Genomic DNA, 16,263 nt, shown 5'->3' with positions numbered 1-16,263 from the left:
CTGAGTTAAAGTACATCGACTCCATCTCGAGATCCATGGCTTTGACCCATTCATCCCAATCAACATCCTCCACTTCCTTCTGATAAGACAATGGATCCTCAAACTCGCCATCGGCTACCATAGTCAGGATTTCAGTGAAACTCATATAGCGAATAGGTGGGTTCGCAACCCTCCCACTACATCGAGGTTCCCTCAACTCTTGAGGTAGAACTGACCTACTAGATGAACTACCATCAACAATTCTTGTTGATGGAATAGACCCTTCAACAACTCTTGTTAAAGTTTCAGTTGTTTCGTTGGAAAGCTCACGGAACACAATCTTACTGCATGGATTGTGCTCCCTAATATGATCCTCCTCTAGGAAGGTAGCATTCGTTGACACAAACACTCTTTTATACGTAGGGTCATAAAAGTAACCCTCTCGCATACCTTTGGGGTAGCCTACAAAAAGGAACAACCTCGAACGTTGTTCCAATTTCTTTAGATTAGCCTCAAGCACATGTGTTGGGTAACCCATATGCGGAAGTGATGCAAACTAGCTTTACGTTCGTTCCAACACTCCAAAGGTCTTCTCACAACACTCTTAAAAGGAACACAGTTGAGGATATACACTGCAGTCTCTACTGCAAAACCCCAAAACGATTCTGGTAAATAAGCTTGCTCATCATCGACCGAACTATGTCCAACAAGGTCCTATTTGTCTTCTCCACTACACCATTCTGCTAAGGTGTACCCGACGCTGAGAGTTGGGAAACAATTCCATGTTCTATCATATAGTTCTGGAACTCCGAATCCAAAAACTCTCCACCCCAATCTGATTGAAGTGTTTTAATCCGTCTATCCAATCTATTTTCAACTTCAACCTTGAACTCTCTGAACTTTTCAAAGGATTCAGCCTTGAACTCTCTGAACTTTTCAAAGGATATATTTCTGTTTCCATCAAATATAACCAATCAACAGTACGATAACCCTTCACAAATCACTCGTAAGTACAGCTAGGCCAATTTACCGTTCTGCACCTGTAGTTACATCTAACTTCTTAAATATCACTGATCACTCCAATGAACAATACATCATAGTCCCACTATGAGTAAACCTTTCTCGGGCCAAGAGAAGGTGTGGCGCCACATTGTTCAAACCCAAGAATCAGCCCTTAAGGGAGCAATTAATCTACTTACTCCTGCTTTAGGGAAGGAGTGAATTTTGTCTTGTGTAGCTAAGTTCCCACATCCTCAATCAGAAAAATCCCCAAAGTGGTAGATTTGAGTCAGCGATTTGGTCGCTCACACCCATGCAAATCAAAGCACCGCCCTCATAGGTTGGATTTCACAACTCACTCAGGATTAAGGTCATGTTACCTATGGTCATCCTAGTGAAATGAAAGTCTCTGTCATGAACGGTGTTATATAACGAGACTAAACATTTCGTGGTCCGGTCTTATACAAACTCCTTTGTATAGAGCATCCCCGTTCGCATGTCTAATACATGAATGGTCAGGATCAAACCATTTGTAGCACTTTACAACACTTGTAACATCTACAAAGCGGGTCACACTCGTAGTGTCACCAAGATAAGGTTTCCCTCCTTTATCCATATACTACAGACCATTTAGGTTAGCACTTAATGCACGATCCACTTGTATGTCTCCATATACATGCTTAAGTTATAACGATAACCAGGGATCTTAGTTTATTGATTTATGGTTAATGCAACTAAAATATCTCATATTTCATGACTGAAGTGAATAAAATATTTCATATTATAAATGATCAAATTGTTTGTACATATAGATGTTTACAAACTACAGGACCCTACGAGATTTGCATTAACCTAATCCAATAAACTAAGATCGAAGGTTATTTTATATAACTTAAACATGTATGTGGTTGACATACAAGTGGATCACGTTTAAGTAATAACCTAAATGGTCTGTAGTATATCAATAAGATTGGGTAACTTATCCTCGTGACACTACATATACCACTCACTTTGTAATTGTTAAAATAGTTGTAAAGTGTTACAATCGATGTGATCTTAATCATTCATGTGGAGATGTGTGAGTTGACATATCCTATACAAAGAGTTTGTACAAGATTAAACCGTGAAATGATTAATCTCTCTCTATAACGTCGTTACTTGAAGAGATTAACATTTCAATAGCATGACCATAGGTGACTCGACCTTAATCTTGAGTGAGTTGTGATCACTTGTCTATGAGGGGGATCCTTTGATCTATATGGGTGAGAGTGGCCAGATTCTCCGACTGAATAAGCCTACCATTTTAGGGATTTATCTGAGTAGGGAGCTCGAAAAACAATTACACGAGATGGAATTTGCTCCTTCCCATCTTTAGAGTAAGTAGATGAATTGTTCCCTTAATAGCTTATTATAACTCTTGCATAATGAGACCTCACCCTCTCACTAGCCCGAGAGGAATGGTTTATAGTTGAACTATAAACAGTTTGTTCACTACAAGGATCAGTGGTACTTAAGATGGTAGATGTAACTACATAGGTAAAACGGTAATTTGACCCAGTTGTTGTTACGGACAATTCGTGAAAGGTTGACTTGCGGTTAACGAATGTTGATTAATTTAATTAGAGTTTAATTAATTAATCTCGTATTATTGGAGCTTCTAATCTGTAGGTCCATAAGATATCTTTGCTAACTCATTAAGGGTAAAAAAATAAGTATTAATAAGTTTTTGGATTAATTTGAATTGTTTGAATTAAATAAGAAAATTAATTGTATAAATTACAATTAATATAATGTATATAGATACATTATATTATAAAGTTAATTTTGAATAAGATTCAATATTTATACTTTATAATATGAGATAGATAATATTTGAATAAGATTTAAATATTATTTATGTGAATGAGATTCATATAAAACTATATGTTAAAATTAATATGACTAAGATTCATATTAAAACTATAGGTTATGTGAGAGGATGTAGTTTGAATGTGATTCAAATAATATTAAATATGTGATATTTAATAGTTGATTAATTAAATGTTAGTTAATTAACATTATTAATTTTTTTTATATATGTTAATTGGTTTTCATATATGTATTTATAAATTAATTGATAAAATACAAAATAACTCCCAGTGTGGAAGGAGTTATAACTCCCCTCTACTCATCCTCTCGTGAGAGATAACCAAAAAGGAAAAGAATTGTAGAGTTGTTGGTGTCTGAGATTTTAGAATTATCTCTGCAAAATTTCTCTCGAAAGTTGTTCTCTAAATTATCACTCTTCCCTACCAAAATAAGGAGACCACTCTTCCTTGGTGCTAATTCCAAAGAATAATAAGGTAATCTAGTGGTTGTGTTAAGAGAAATATCTTGTTGCTGTTCTTTTGGTTCATGGAAGAAGTTCATGCAGAGAAGTTCTACCATTCGTGATCTGTGAAGAGGAATTACATGAAGAAGAAAGATCTACAAAGGTAAGTTCTTCTCTTCCTTTTTCCTCTCTAGAAGCATGCTATAAGTATATGTTTATCCTATATTCTTTGTTTTATTTCTCTGTTTAGAGTTTTTCAAAATTGACAATCAATGACACAACATTCACACGCTTTCACTAAGGAATTCAATTCCTTCAATAGAGGATTCAACCTTTTAACATTATCGAAAACACGTGTATTTATATCTATACTATCTAAAATAGGTTATAGGGGAGAAACTTTTGATATCTTAGGTAATTTCACATTTAAATCATTAAATAAAAATTTCTTTCTATTTTTTGCATTTGCATTAAAAGAAAAAATGTTTTAAAAAATTACATTTTATCTCTAATTCTCATTAAAAGAAAACAATATTTAAAAAAATCTCAAGTTATCTAAAAATCTACCATTCTCATTAAATGATAGTAGATTTTTTTTTTAAAAAAAAAAAATCATATTTCATCTCTAATTAACGTCAAAATAAAGAATAAAAAATAAAAATCGCATTTCATTTATAATTGACATTAAAAGAAAAAAATCAAAAGAAAATTCTCAGATTATCTGAAAACCTACCATTCACATTAAATAATAGTAGATTTTCAACAAAAAAAAAATCATATTAAATTTGTAATTCATGTTAAAAGGAAGAATAAAATTAATCACATTTTATCTATAATTCACGTTAAAAGAAAAAAAAAATTAATTGTTGCAGTATTGAGTAATTGGTTCATATAAATATATTTATTACAACTCAATAAGTTAATTTTTTGTGTTGCTTTTATAGGAAACTTTTTAGTTACATTGTATATTTAGTTCTTTCACTTATTTGGTTTTGGGTGTCTAAATTTCTAAATATTATTTTACTATTTTAGTCAAAAAATTTGACATTAAAATAATTTTTTTCTTATCAAATATTTAAGGTTAAATTGTAAATCTAATCTCTATGATTGGAAAATTATCATAATTTAGTCTCTAACTTTCATAAATAGCCTTCATGGAAGGGATCATTTATGAGAATATAGAGACTATTTATGAAAATTTTAACAAATTATAGAGACTATTTATTAAGTTTTATTGTATAAGGATTAAATTCTAGATTTAAAAATTACAGAGTTTAAATTCTAACTTTTTCAAATTATTATGATCAAATTTGTAAATAATCCAATATTTAATCTAGTGCTAATCTATTCTAGAACTTTTGACACCTCTAGTTTTTTTTTAAAAAAAAAAATGACACCTATAACCTATGCTAGTACTACACATATGTTAAAATTATACCATTTCAGTTTTTAACCTTAAATTCTTTACAAATGTATTGATTTAAATTTTACCTATTAGTAACCCACTTGAGAAATGGTTAAAAAGTGTATACACGTGGGTTTTACCAGATTACAAAAACAAGCCTAATCATGGTGTTTGATTGAAGAAAAAAAATTGCAACATTTTCTAGTAATAGGGCGGGAAAATTTTACAACATTTATAAAAGTTTAAGGTTTTGAATTTAATGAAATTAATTATCTATAATAAGATGCGACTTTCTTGCCAAGTTTATGGTAACTTTTAATGTTTTCTAAAAATATTGACACTTAAAATATCTAACCAAAATACTAGTAAATTGAAAATATAAATAAAAACAAACAAATTCCTCAAATTAAGGAATGTATGATTTATTTTAACAAACCAACTTATCAAAAAAAAAAATCAACTCCTAAAAAGAAGCAATGGTTATTAACAAGTTAACAAATATATCACCCAACAAAGAAGGTCAGTTCTTGTTATTTTTCCATTTAATCGATTAAAGAAAGGATTTTGAATAAAAGAAGGAAGATGAGGAGTCTGGTTCTTAAAATTAAAAGCAAATTGAAAGAAGAAAAATAAATGATCTTACACTTGTAGATTTGCTAAAATCGTGAAACGATATAACTACTTGATGGAAGCCTTGTGGGGGCAAGATTGAAAAATTAAATGGAGAGATACATAACAATTTGGTCATAAATCATAAAATTGAAAAATTAGTCATATTTTTAATTGGATATCTCGTTTGGACCATCCTACACAATTTCTCTTTGATTAATTGTATTTCATAAATTTTAAATTATCCAATTTTAGTCTCTATATTTTCAATATATCTTAAATTTAGTCCCTAATTCTAGTTTATTGTTAACTTTTTTCTAAAAAAATTGATATCAATGAGTATATTTACAATAAATTTTAAAAACATATTTTCATATTATAGTTATTTACATGAAAATTATTATCACCATTTATCCAACTTCAATTAAAAAATAACTTCAATATACTAAACTTAATATTGATTGGAATGTTAAAAAATAAAAACTATAAGACGATATTTACTTAAACGTAATGTAAAATAAAAAATGGACCACAATTGTTATATTTGTTGTTGTTTACTTTGAATCTGCAATCATAATGAATTGTAGGATCTGCCTCCAAATCTGTAATTAAAAGATAATCTAATTGAAAATCACAAGGTGCTCAAGCATATTGTACTTGAAAATTATGTGGACCTACTACCTTTATCTTTACTTTTACCAATATTGTACTATAAAAACATAAAAATTATGAAACTGTCATGTTACACTCACTTTCGCCATTACCATTAGGGGTAGATGGTAATGGTAACAATAACAGAAATAATAAATGTGATAAATTTATAATTTTAAGTAAATATAATAAAAAAAAAACAATTTAATTACGTTTGCAATTCAGACTTATTACGATTGATTCATCAATAGTATTTCATTAAATCACTAATTTTCATTACGATTTGATAAATGTGACTTAAAATTGGATAATTAAAATATGATTTTTTTCAATAAAGGTTTTTCTTTTTTTAAAAAAAAAAATAAAGTATTGGGATCATAAAATAACTTTTAAGGAGGTACAAACATGGATGCGACATTACAAATTTTAAACAAAGCCCTCCATTGTAAATCAAATATCAACTCTCTCTTAACTCATACCCAACTGGTGGTGGTGACGTGGACGTGTCAACCAGGACTCTGAAATCGAATTTTCATTATTATTTTTTGTTTTGTTTTTCCGCCCTCTCCCTCTCAAAGCTTTTTTTTTTCTTTTTTAATATTTTAATTTTTATTTGGATGAAATTATTAGTGGGCTATGGCCCACTTGGAGAGAGAAAGAAGTGAGGCCCCAGGCCCAAGAATACCCACTTTTAAGGGCCCACAAATTTCCACATCCTAACATATAACCGCACATCATGTGACAATAATATCTCTATGTTATCCTCCAACCACTCCAATATACCCATACTCTTCTTCCCTCCCAATCAAAATTTCTCTAATTTTCTTTATTATAATGTGGAAGAAAGTTAGAAATTAATCCTCATAATTTGATAAATTTTCATAATCAGTCCAAGTGGTTTATCAAATCAAAAGTATAATTTTTTAATTATAAATTACATAAACTAAATTCTAATTAACTTTCTATAGAAACTATAGAGACAAAATTAAAATTTTAATTTAAACAAAATAAGAAATAAGAAATAAGAAATGGGACCAGAACGTAAACAACCCATACCTTAAAATCCCATTAAAATGAAAAGGGATCTTCATCACATGGCTGCATGTGAGGGCCAGCCAAGCTTATGGTTAATTCTGAAAATTACATCCATATCATAACGTATTCATTTTTACCCCTTGCTTCAAACAAAAAATTAACTCCATTATTATTACCATAATCTTTTTGTTCTTTTTTCTTTTCTTTTGGGGTTTAAAATTGTACCCCACTGCGCACTCACAAGGGGAAAGTAAAGGAATTTTTATTTATTAAAAAAAAAAAAAAAAAAGTTGATGGGGAGAGGGTTATATATGGTAGAGTGGTCCTTTAGAAAGTTTGCAATAAGAAGCAGCAGTGGCAGCGTAGTCATTTCATTTAATTTCTCAGCCCCAAAAATTTTCTTGGTTAAGTTAAGATCTGAAGAAGGCTGGGTTGTTGGATCTGTGTGTGTCGCAAATTAGGAGCTGGCCATGTTTTTCCACAGCTTTCTTGAACTTCTTCCTTTTTAATTTTCGAATAAATTTTGAAGCTCAAGAAAGCTGTGGGAAATCATGACACTTTCAAGCTTCTTTCTTCTCTCAATTCTCATTACCTAAATTTCTTCCCTCCAGGTATTATAATTTTCTTTTTATATATTTTTCCTTCCTGCTCTTTTTTATCTTCATTTTCTGCATTTCTCCATTATATATATATATATATATATATATATATATATATATTTTTAAAGTCAAGAGACAAGGATGAAGAACGAAAAGAAAAGAGTTGAGGAAGGAATTATTCAAATTTGTAACTTTTGTTTAGGTACTGCAACACGTTTGAACCATGCATGGGGAGAGAGCTTTTATTAATACATGTAATTAATTAATTAAACAATGGAGAATTTTAATTTTCAAATGACCATCTATCTATTGTGCAGTAAAAAATTATTTTTCATGTGAGTATGGATTTACATGAAACTTAAATATTACTTTTAGTACCTTAATGTTGAGAGAAGATTAATTGGAGATTCATTCAATAAAAATTAAAATTAAAATAGGGTGAAAAGGGAATTACTCTGCAGAGAAGATTCCCCAACTTTTCTTTTTTATCTTCAATCATGATACTGATCTTCATGTAGAGTAGACTGCTTCTGCCCTCTCTCAGTTCTGCCACTGCCACTTTTTTTATAAAAAAAAAAAAAAAAAAAAAAAAAAAAATTATATATGTAAACAATTTTTGTTAATATTTTAATTTTATTTTCCCCCCCTTATATGCTCCTACATTTCTGTGAAAAAGGTCTAATTTTGTCAATATTTGACCCACTACCCTTTTTTTAACCACTGTCTGTCTTTCACTCTTTCTCCCTTCTGTATCTCACTCTATATCTTTTTACCCACCTTTCACCATTTTTCACTCATCATAATTCAAATTAAACCAAGAAACAATTGGGTTTAATAGATTTCATACTCGTGTAATTTAGTTTAGTTCATGATAATTTTTCTTCAATTTAATGTATTATATTAGGTTAGGTAGCTAGGTAGGCTCTACTCTTTTTTCTGTCTCTATCTTCTTCCAGCAGAGAGTATTCATTGGCATTTTGTCAACAAATAGTTTCGTTCAAATCGATTCGGTTTGGTTCAGTTCACGAGTTCAAACCTAAATAATAGGTTGAAAAGTGAGAGAAAGCTGATGTCGATATTGATAATTGGTGGTATTTATACAAAGCAGTAAACAAGCGGCTGGCGCAGGAAGGGGGTCAAAATCTGGACAATATTACTTTTCTTTTTCTTTAATCAATAATCAATTGATTTATTTACATTTATTTGTAATTTTCTAGGAATAATTTATTTACATTTGTTACCATGTATGCCAAACTTTATTCATTTATTTAGAAATTTTATTGCAATTTGGTATTTTTGTACTCCCACGAAGTACAAATACTGTCTCCTCTCTCCTAATTTTTTTTTTTTTTTTAAATCAGAACTCTCCGTTAATATTTTATTTTACAGCCGTTAATATATTTCATACGTACGTAAAACTTTTTTAAGCGAGAGATATTTGATTGAAACGGATAGTAGTGATTTTTCATCCACTCATATATTTTTTTCTTTTTTATCATATGATGATTCCTCTTGTTAATTCAATAGAATCATAAAAATTTAGAATTAAAATTAATTTAATTAATAATTATTTATCTTAATTAATACAACTCAAAATTTCAAGGTATAAATTGAATTTTCTTTTCTTTCTTTTTCATTTTGTATCAACATTATCTCTCTCCTCCTTTTCACATCATTTTTTTTTTAACTTTCATTTTGTCTTTTCCTTTGCTTCAAACAACTCCCTCTTTCCCTTCCTCTCATTCAAAATGTGATTTGACTGTGCTTATGAGTACTTGATTTTGATACAACTGAAATTTTGGATGTACTTAAACGTAAATCTAATGTGTTGAAATATGTAATTTGGTCATATCAGTATACACTAATTTTGAATCTCTTCAATACATAGTACTTTTAAGTGTAAGACAAAATGGTAGTGTGGCTTTATTATAAACCATATTCAGTGGATTTTTCCTTTTATTTGAGTAAGGTACAAAGGAAATATCTTTTTGGTGACCTAATAAAGGTTTTTAAAGTCAAGTAGAGAATGTGTGAGATAAACAATGAATAAATGAATAAATATCATCATCATATTCAATTGTTCAACAATGTTATTATGCAGAATATCAATTTAAATTATACTTGAAAAAAGTATAATAAAATTGTGAACTAAAACATGTTTTTTTTAATTCTCAAATTTGGAAAGAGAAGAATAAAACTTGCTGTTCTCTTTTTTTAATTCTCTCTTTTTTTTTTAAGTATAAAATGACAAAAGGAGACAAGGAATTATGCGTTAACACCGAGGAACTTGCTGTTCTAATTAAACCATTTTAATTAATTTACTTCGCTAATCTCAATTTTTCGAATTTCTAACCTCTCACAAAGCACAAGAAATCTTCACCCTTTTTTCCATCAAAACTCAGACAAACAAATAATCCAAACCCTCTTTTTGACTTTGATCCTACAAAATCAGACAAAAAAAAACCCTTTTTTACCAACATAACCATGTTTAAATGCAACAAAACATTTTCATTAAATTCAAAAATTATTACAAATATATATTTATATATGTCATCACCCTATAATAAGTTTCTAAATAATAATAATAACAATAAAGAGAGAGCTTTTGATGAACTATAAAGTGGAATTTAGAATCTTTGTGTTTGCATCAGTGGATCACGAATCGACCTTAAGAGACAATACATTGTACCATTAAATATTATATTATAAGTAAAATAAAAAAAAACATTATTTTATGAAGAACAATAATTAAATTATGGTAGATCTAAGTGAATGTTCTCATTATAATTATGAACCAAGTTTTTTTAATATAAGATAGTTGGATGTATGACCTGTAAAAGATGAATTAAACAAATGGGTATGGGCTATATTAATTACAAGGATTGAAGGCTCTGTGTGACTGTGTAAGAACACTACCCAACCCAAAACTCATCTCTCCAATATCTAACCTAATTAAAGTAGTAATTTCTTTTTCTTTTTTTTTTAAAGAAAATGTTTTTTATATAAATTTTTATGATATTAAAAAAAATAAGAGTTTAATTTTTATAGTGCAAATAATTGTAGTGTAGATTCAGAAGCTTTTCGTGATCAAATTTGAAGTGGTGCAGGGTTTACCCTTTTGCTTCACGGGATGCTTGAAAGGTTTTTCCCTTTCTATTAATTATTTCAAGAATTTAATTATTTTACAAAATATTATTTTTTGTTCTATATAAAATTTTGGTAATAAAGCAGCCTTAAAATGATTTCTAGTGGCAAAATTTTCAACTAAGCCCATCTTCTTTCAATTTCTTACCATAGTTTATATTTTTTTATGTACAAAAGTTGGATTCTTAACTAAATTTCAAAAACAAAAGCGAGTATTTATAAATTTTTTTTTTTTAGTTTTCAAATTTTGACTTGAATTTTGAAAATATTGATAACCAGTAGATAACAAATCAAGAAATTTAAAAATAGAAAAAGTATATATAGGCTCAATTTTGAAAAATAAAAAATAAAAAAATCAAATAATTATCGAATGAAACCTTAATTTTGGAATTTTATTTTTTCTCTAAAAGATTTCTTAATTTTGATCTTCATTTTATAAAGTAAATATTTAAATTTTTAGCCAAATTTTAAAAACAAAAACAAGCAAAGTTTTTAAAATACTACTTTTTTTAGTTGTCAAAACTTAGGTTGAATTTTGAAAATATTTCTAAAATTAAGACAATCAAATAAAGAAACCAATAAGTAAAAATAGTATTTCTAAATTTAAGGGTAAAAAAAGAATAGAATGTTTAATTCTCGAGCAAAGTGTTATTTTATTATGGTTTTATCTTTTCTAACTAAAGAGTTGAAACAAAAAACTAGTCTTTCTTAGTTTTAAAAAATTTTAAAAACACTAAAAACAAATGTAGAACAAAACAAAGAACCAATTCATGTAACTTGTGTTTATAGGCCTAATTCAAAAGGGACAAAAACTTGAGGAGATATCAAATAGAACCTCAATTAATACTTAAGGTCTCATATAATTTTATTTGCAAACTATATTATTTACGTACTTACAATTATCTATTGGTTTCTAATTACACAACCATCTTTAAAATTATAGCGAATATGAAAATTAAAACACAGGTTCCAAATTGATGAAAATTATGTCCTCTTGTTTTGAAAATTGAAGTTCATGAAAACTACACATAATACTTTTTATTTAAAAATGTGCTACGATCTTGACAATTAGACCTTAAATCCATGTGACCTTTTTAAAAAAAGAAAAATGGAAAAAGACCTTAAATTCATATTACTTCATCAATTTATGATGCATAAATTTCTTAAAGCCTAAACTTAAAATTTGAAATAACCCAACTTCAAGAACATTGCCCAACAGAAGAGGAAGTAAATTAAACAATATGTTTCCCGATTTGAACAATATTTATTAAAAAAGAGAGGTTAAATTATAAAAAATGCTTTTAAACTTTACAAATGCATGTGAAATTTTAAAAATTTCAAAAATACTCCTAAACTTTCAAAGAGTTCAAAAATACCCTTGTTGTTAGTTTTGGATGAAAACCGTTAAAATTTTGTTTAAAAATAACCCTAAACTTTCAAAATCTTTCAAAAATAACCTTCATTTAATAAAAGTTCAAAAATACCTCCACCGTATTTGAACAGGAACAATTAATTCCATGATAAAAATAATTTTTAAAATAAATAAAATAAAAAATCCTCCTAGTGATCAATTTGTTTGAATTTTTTGATTTGAAAAGAAACAAAATTATATAGATATCCTCATTTTACTCATATGTGTACTCTCATATTTATTTTAATTTTTCAATTCTTAGCTTTACACCAATTTTCTAAACAATCAAAATAAAAACCAAAATTTTAAGTTGAACATAAAATATCACAAAATTTCACAAAATTTTAAAATCAAAATCTCCACTTGAAGCATACCAAAACCATAAATAGTCAAATTAAAGAAGTATCCATCTAAATCATGTTTATCGAGCAAAAGAAGTTGTCGGGACATAGTCAAATTTTAAAAGTATTAGCCTAAATCGTGTTGGTTCTTAGAAATTTAATATTTATTTTAATTTTTAGATAGGTTATCGAGTAAAAGAAGCGAGACGTTTCAAATGCAATTCAAGGTGAGCAAGAGGAGGCATGACGTTACTTAAACACTAGCACACTTGTGTCCTACACCATTCACAAAGACAACACTCTCCATTTGATACGCGTGCATGAAGAGATACTTCTTCCAATTCGCTCTCCAAGACACTTCATGTTCGCAGCATTTTGGTATGTTAAATTGATATAAACAAAGAATTGAAAAATTAAGAGAAATATGAAAGTACATATATAAAAAAAAATAATAAGGATGTCTATATAATTGATTTTAAAATTGGTTATTTTCGAACATCAAACCGAAGCATTTGTTATTTTTTTTTTAATTTTTTAATTCATTTTTATCACATGAAATTAATAGTTTTTGTTTAAATACTAAAAATTGAGATATTTTTTAACTTTTATTAGTTAAGGGTATTTTTGAAATCATTTGAAAGTTCAAACGTATTTTTGAAATTTCCAAAACTAACAACAATGATATTTCTTTTTAACTTTTCATTAAAATTTAAGGTAATTTTGAAATTTTTAAAACTTCAAGGATATTTTTGACACAAAGTATAAAGTCCAGAGACATTTTTGGCATTTTTTATAATTTAACAAAAAAAAAAAATGACAATTAGCATGTACGCTCAAGCATTCTCAATACACCAAGATGGTAATTATTAATGCATATTTTCCATTTTATTTCCAAGCAAATACTTAAAACCTATTAATTAATCTACTATTATGAACCAGCTTAAAGGCCGATTTGAAATTACTCTTGAAATCCTAAAAAAATATTTTAAGAGAATCTTAACTGCTTAGACTAAAATACCTTATTTATTAATCTACTATAAAAATTATCTTTTATATTTTAAGATTCCTAAAAATTTGGTATCTTCTCTGGTTCATCTCAAATTTTATTTTAGTAATATGTTTTTTCACATTTATTCCAAATTTTAATTAGTTCAAATTCTTATAAAAATTATTTTAAAAAAATATTTCATAAATTTTTTTTAATTAAATAAAAATGGTTGCAATTCAAATCATATACATTTTTAAATAATTATATAACTAAATTACACTAATTAAACTTAAAAAATGTCTGATAACATATTCATGAGATCCTAATTTATGAGACTAATATTTAGATTTTGTGTAAAAAAAAAAGACTCACTTAGGATTTTCAAGAAGCTATTAGATATTAAATTAAAATTTTAGAGAGTGATTAGAAACTCTATGTTCAAAGACCTATTAGGGCACCATCTTAAAAAGTAAGGACTAAAGTTTAACTTAACCTAGCAATGTAATGTAAGGGAAAAATCATTGACATTTATCTTTACCAAACATAACTCAACAGCATATTAAAAAGTAACACAAGCATATGATATGAAATTTTGTTTAAAACTAACTAGTGATTGTCCAATTCATTTAAATCTTCATGTCTATAATGGCTTGAATGACCTAATTATTATGTATATGAATATGTATATTTTTTTAAGAAAAGAGCTAAAGTTAGTTCATTAATGATTCACTAAAAGAACAAAAGAGAGACAAATTAAAAGTGAATGTGATAGCTCAAGATGACAAAATGAAGAAAAAAAGAGAAAAAAAGAGGGGGTTTGTATGGCCTGAATTGATGGAGTTTGAAGCTAAAAAAGAGCCAATTAAAGTCTTTCTGTTATGTGGTCCAAATACCTTAAACCTAGCATTCAATACAATAGGAATAATTTCATATTTCACATTTACTCTGCTGCACAGAATAATCCTTCCCCCCGTCTTTAATAATTCAACTCAACCCACAGAGATCTCACATTGTTACACAAATTCAAACCCCTCAAATAATAAATAATAAATCATATTGTTCCATTTGATTTAACAAATTTAGAAAAAAAAAATGGTGAAAAATATAAAAGTAAAATAAAACCTCGATGGAATCTATGGCTGCAGTGAGACATATGAAACTGTTGGTTTATCTACGAGCACAGTAAAAGTACAGATCCAATAGCCTTTGAAAGCAACTAATTGAATTATATATATGTATATAATCAATAATAATAATAATATTAATGATAATCAAATCATCATCATCATCATCGAAAGGCATATATAGCTTTAAAGCCGTTTCACAGAAACTTGTTTTTGCCTGCTATGGAACCTACACATGGGGTCACAGTAAAAATAAAAAACCCCCAAAAAGTAGAATAAAAATAAACAAAAAGGGGATTTCAATTCATCCAAGATATAGTTCCTTATATCAATGGAGAACATAGCTATTAAATTCCAATCCCAAAGTAAAAATAAAAGGAATCATGTAAAAAAAAAAAAGGACAGAGATAATAAAATTGAAAGATAAGGCATTAGCGATTAGAGACCTCACATATTCCTCGGAGTAAATTCAGGAAGAAAATGACCTAAAATCAATTTACCGTTTCTGAAAAGGAAAATCACAAAATAAAGGGAAATTCATCAATCATATATAAATATAATTGAAGAAATTGAAGAAATATATACCGATAGCAGCCAGCGATTTGAAGATAATTGAAGAATTATGAAATTGATTTGACCCTGTCTGTATCTTCCCACAGCTTTATTGAACCGCAAGAGATTAATGAACAAAAAACGCTTTGAGAGAGAGAGAGAGAGAGAGAGAGGGAAATTGAGAGCGAATTTGGGCTCAGGAATGATGCAGTTCAAGAAAGCTGTGGAAGAATACAAACAGAGGCATTATTTGTGAGAACCGCCATAGGAACAGCAACTGAAAAAGGAAAGAAATTAGGGTATCGAACCCTAGAGAGAGAAAGAGGGGAGAAATAGAGAGTTAGGTTTTAGGGGAAGAAGAAGAAGAGCCTCATATTTATAGAGGAATTGAGAGCTCTGTGGTGAGATTTTCCTTTTTTTCTTTTCTTTTTTTCTTTTTTTTCTTTTTTAACCACCAATCCCGAGAAGAATATTGGGCCTAATTCTGAAGGATTACAGAGATTACTCCTGATTTTAATAATTTTTTTTTAAAAAAAATGTTTTAGTTTTTGTACCTGCAAATATCCAAATTTATAAAATTTGAAAAAAGATATTCAATATACGTTATTCTTATTATTATAATAATTTTATTAAAAATTAACTTCCATTTAATAACAAAAACTAATTTCGAGATCTACTAAAGATATATATATACTAAATTTAGATAAGTTACATAGACTAAAATAGTATGAAAATTTATTTTAATTATATTGTTTTTTTTTTAAATACTTCCATTCATTTTAGGTTGTACCATTTTGTATTTATGTATATTCATACAAGTTGTTTGGCATAATTTACCACATAATAAACTTTTTCAATGATGGATCAAATATTTTTTTAGACAAATTGCAAATATCACCCTTAAATATATTGTGGTTAACAGTTTCAAACTTTTCATTGTAATAATTGAGTTCACAAACTTATATAAATGTTAAAATTGGACCCTTGAAATTACCTAATTATAGAAATCATAACAAATGTTAGGTTTGAGAGTTCAATTTTAAGACTTATAAAAGTTTTAAAGCTCAATTTTGTAATTAAAAATTTGAGGGTACAAGTGTAACTCTATACTTTCA

The 16,263-nt window shown here is 28.0% G+C and overlaps 1 long non-coding RNA gene across 2 annotated transcripts; it reads right to left on the bottom strand.

Moving 5' to 3' along the window:
- Nucleotides 1-5,890: 5,890 nt before the first annotated feature.
- LOC120071371 lies at nt 5,891-15,620 on the bottom strand. Of its 2 annotated transcripts, none has more exons than XR_005480229.1 (3): nt 15,043-15,620; nt 7,011-10,028; nt 5,891-5,905 (listed from the first exon to the last, which is right to left on the bottom strand). It is a non-coding gene; the product is annotated as an uncharacterized LOC120071371 (long non-coding RNA). The 2 variants fall into 2 exon arrangements; XR_005480230.1 differs by lacking the exon at nt 5,891-5,905 and having other exon boundaries at nt 7,670-8,146; nt 9,942-10,028; nt 15,043-15,592.
- Nucleotides 15,621-16,263: the final 643 nt, after the last annotated feature.

This window comes from Benincasa hispida, chromosome 2 (genome assembly GCF_009727055.1).
Source record: "Benincasa hispida cultivar B227 chromosome 2, ASM972705v1, whole genome shotgun sequence".
Lineage (NCBI taxonomy): Eukaryota > Viridiplantae > Streptophyta > Magnoliopsida > Cucurbitales > Cucurbitaceae > Benincasa > Benincasa hispida.
This window is presented reverse-complemented; position numbering and strand designations above follow the sequence as displayed.